Source organism: Cavia porcellus, unplaced genomic scaffold, assembly GCF_034190915.1.
Source record: "Cavia porcellus strain 051 isolate PalLab524CR breed Dunkin Hartley unplaced genomic scaffold, mCavPor4.1 scaffold_22, whole genome shotgun sequence".
NCBI lineage: Eukaryota > Metazoa > Chordata > Mammalia > Rodentia > Caviidae > Cavia > Cavia porcellus.
In genome coordinates this window covers 34,700,185-34,704,332 of record NW_026947505.1, presented here as the reverse complement: position 1 = coordinate 34,704,332, position 4,148 = coordinate 34,700,185, and the positions used below count along the sequence as shown (strand labels likewise).

At 35.4% G+C, this 4,148-nt stretch overlaps 1 pseudogene; it reads left to right on the top strand.

Moving 5' to 3' along the window:
• The first annotated feature begins 673 nt into the window (after positions 1-673).
• LOC100726179 (dnaJ homolog subfamily A member 1-like) lies at positions 674-1,916 on the top strand (annotated as a pseudogene).
• Positions 1,917-4,148: the final 2,232 nt, after the last annotated feature.

The following is a 4,148-nucleotide window of genomic DNA, read 5'->3' as shown; positions in this document are numbered from 1 at the left end:
CCCATCAGAATCATGGCAGACACCTCAACACAAATCTTCAAGTTAAGAAGAGCTTGGAATGAAGTATTTCAATTCCTGAAAGAAAACAACTTCCAACCCAGATTCAGGTACCCTGAAAAAACTATTTTTCAAAATTAATAACGAAATAAGATACTTTCATGTCAAAGAACAACTGAAGAAATTTATGACCACCGAATCAACCCTATAAAGAGTCCTGTAACATATTCTAGACAGAGATAAAAATGATCACAATTCTAAGAATGACAACAGAAAGAAACGACCAGGCAAGACAAAAGTTAAACAGAGGGAAAAACAGGGAACAAACAGTAGAAAAATATCATGACAAAGACAAGCCAATTCATATCAGTTACAATCATCAATATAAACAGCCTCAATTCACCAATCAGAAAAATATCTTGGAAAAATGGATAAAGAAACAAGATCCAACAATATTGAACACGAGAAACACATTTAATTCAAAAAAAATTAATAGACTGAAAGTCAAAGGATGGAAAGCAACCTTCCTTGCAACAGGAACCTTAAAAAAGCAGAGTTAGCTATTATATTTGTAGACATTGTGAAATTCAAACCAAGAAAGATCAAAAGAGATAAAGAAGGTCACTACAGGAACTTTCCAGAACGTGCTGCAAGCTGGAGGAGCGGTGGCTGCCCAATCTGTGGATGGTTACACATTCCTTTTAACTTCTCCCATTCTGGCCCAGGCCACTCACTGACCATAGAAAATGGTGAAAGAAATCACTTACTATGATGTTTTGGAGGTCAAGCCCAATGCTACCCAAGAAGAACTGAAAAAGGTGTATAGAAAATTGCTTGGAAGTATCACTCTGATAAGAATCCAAATGAAGGACAAAAGTTTAAACAAATTTCTCAAACTCCTGAAGTTCCCTCTGATGCCAAGAGAAGGTCGTCATATGACAAAGGAGGAGAACAGACAATCAAGGCGGCTGAAGCAGGTGGCTGTTTGGATTCCCCAAGGGTATCTCTGATATGTTTTCTGGAGGAGGAGGAAAGATGCAGAGTGAAAGGAGAGGTACAAATGTGGTGCATCAGCTCTCAGTTACCTTAGAAGATTTATATGATGGTGCCATAAGGAAACTGGCTCTTCAAAACAATGTGATTTTTGACAAATGTGAAGGTCGAGTTGGTAAGAAAGGAGCTGTGGAGTGCTGTCCCAACGCCGAGGTACTGGAATGCAAATAAGAATTCATCAGATAGGACCTGGAATGGTCCAGCAAGTTCTCTGTGTGCATGGAATGCTAGGGCCATGGGGAGCACATCATCTTTAAAGATAGATGTACAAGCTGCAATGGAAGGAAAATACAGAAAAGAAGATTCTGGAAGTTCATATGACAAAGGCATGAAAGATGGCCAGAAGATAACATCCCATGATGAAGAGACCAAGAACCAGGACTGCAGCCGGGAAATATCAATGTGTTAGATCAGAAGGACCATGCTGATTTTTACCTGACACAGTGAAGACCTTCTCCTGTGCATGGATCGACAGCTGGTTGAATCACTGTGTGGCTTCCAAAAGCCAATGTCTAGTCCTAACAACTGAATCACAGTCATCATCTCCCATCAAGTCAAATTGTCAAGCGTGGAGACATCAAACGTGTGCTAAATGAAGGCATGCCAGTTTATCAGAGACCATGTGAAAAGGGTCATCCAGTCATTGAATTTCAGGTAAACTTTCCTGAAAATGGCTTTTTTTTCCTCCTGGTAAATTCTCTTTTCTGGAAAATTCCTTACCTGAGAGGAAGGAAGTAGAAGAGACTGATGAAGCAGATCAGGTACAAGGGTGGACTTTGATCCAAATCAGGAAAGACAGCGCCATTATAATGGAGAAGGCCTATGAGGATGATGGACATCATCCTAGAGGTGATAGTCAGTGTTAGTCCTCTTAATGGGGCCAATGAATAATACTTACCACTGGCATTTAATGCAGTAATGAATGCATGAAGGAATATAACCATCATATGCTCACTACTTGTTATTTTTTGCTTCAATATTCAATTATGGTGGTGTTTTAAAAGTTAAATGAGGAACAAATGCAAATATAAAAGCTCTGACTTTGCCCTATATGTATGATGACTTGAGTGTACAAGATGAAGTTTAATACCTATAAAAAGTACAAACCCTGATGCTGTTAAGTTATACCTTGTAATTGATTTCATTTGTAAACATGGACAAGCTTAGACTGAAATGCTAGGTATTGTGTTGACTTTAATGTATGACCCTTCATTGTTAAGCTATAGATTAAAAATGTATTTAACTGGCAATCAGAAAAAGGAACAAGTTTGTGAGTGTTGGTCTGTCTATAGTTATTTGTATTAAGTGAGACTCATTGTGATGCCTCTGCTTTCTATTGCCTCAGCCGAAGATGGCATAAAATATAATTTAGCCTATGATATCAGTGATAGAAATGATACCTTTCTAAAGAAGGGGTTTATCATAATAACGCTGCTTCTTAAGAGCCTGCATTTCTAGGATTGCATTCCCCTTCGGCTGAGCCATTTAAAAACAAATATGTGTGTGTATGTGTGTGTGTGTGTGTGTGTGTGTGTGTGTGTGTAAAACTATATTGATCAGTCCTGGCTACATTGCTTTTCCCTTCTCTTTGGAACCATGATAAGCCTTGAAGTGTGATTTCAGAGCTGGGTAACTTTGAAATTAAAGTGAAGAGACTACACGGAAAGGTAACTTACATGTATAATATATGAAGATGTTTCTTAGGTATGTTACAGTTTTACTTTAATCCATTTAGCTTAATGCTTCAAAGTAACTGTAATTTAATGGTACTAGTATAGCAAATTATGATGAATAGGTTTACTCATATGTTTAAAAAGTTGTATGTTCACAGGCTTAAATCTGGGTATTAGAATTTAAGCAATTGTTGCAGTGTATGAATGTCTCCCTAGTATACTGCTTAAAAAGTAAAAATAAATAAATAAAAGAAAGTCACTGCATGCTTGTTAGGGGAAAAATTCAACAGACAGAGATAATAATCATAAATATGTATGCATCTAATACAGGAACATGCAACTATATATATATATATATATGACAGTTATTAATATACATGAAAAATCAAATAAGCAAAAACACAATTATAATGAGAAATCTTGATACCCCATTGTCACAAAGAGATGGATGAACTAGACAAAAAGTCAGCAAAGAAATATCAGAACTGAACCTAACTTGTGAACAAATGGATTTAGTAAACATTTACAGAATGTTCTTCTGCCCAACTTCAGAATACACTTTCTTCTCAGCTGCATATGGGACATCTCTAAAATAGACCATATACCAGTTCATAAAATATGCTTAAGTAAATGCAAAGGAATTTAAATTATCCTTTGCATATTATCTGACTATAGTACAATGAAATTGGAAATTAATGACAAAGAAACTACAAAAACTCCATAAATACATGGAAATTAAATAACACTTTCCTGAACAAGCAATGGGCCACAGATTAAATAAAGGAAGAAATTAAATAATATCTACAAGTACATGATAATGCAGTACAATATACCAAAAATTATGAGACCCAAAGAAAGCAGTCCTAAGAAGGAAATTTATAGCAGTGAATTCTCACATCAGGAAAATGGAACAAGCACAAATAAACAACCTAATGTTATACCTCTAGCTTCTAGAAAAGGAAGATCAAGACAAGCCCAAAACCCGTGCAAAGAACAAAATTATAAAGATCCAAGAAGAAATTAATGCAATGGAGACCAAGAAAACAAAACAAAGAATTAATTAGTTGAAAAATTGGTTCTTTTAAAGAATAAATAAAATTTTGATAAGCCCTTAGGTAACCTTATTTAAAAGAAGAGAAATGACTCAAATCCATGAATTGAGGGATGAAAAAAGTGAAATCACTACAGATCCTGTGAAAACTCAGAAGAACATCAATACCTACTTCAGAAATCTTTACTCTCATAGGATAGAAAAAAACTGAAGAAATGGACAGATGTCTAAAAATATGTGAACTGCCAAAGCTGAACCAAGAAGATATAATAATTCTAAATAATCCAATATCAGTTAATGAGATTGAAAATGTAATAATAAAAAAAAAACTTAGCAACAAAGAAAAGTCCAGGTCCTGATGCATTCAAGGAATG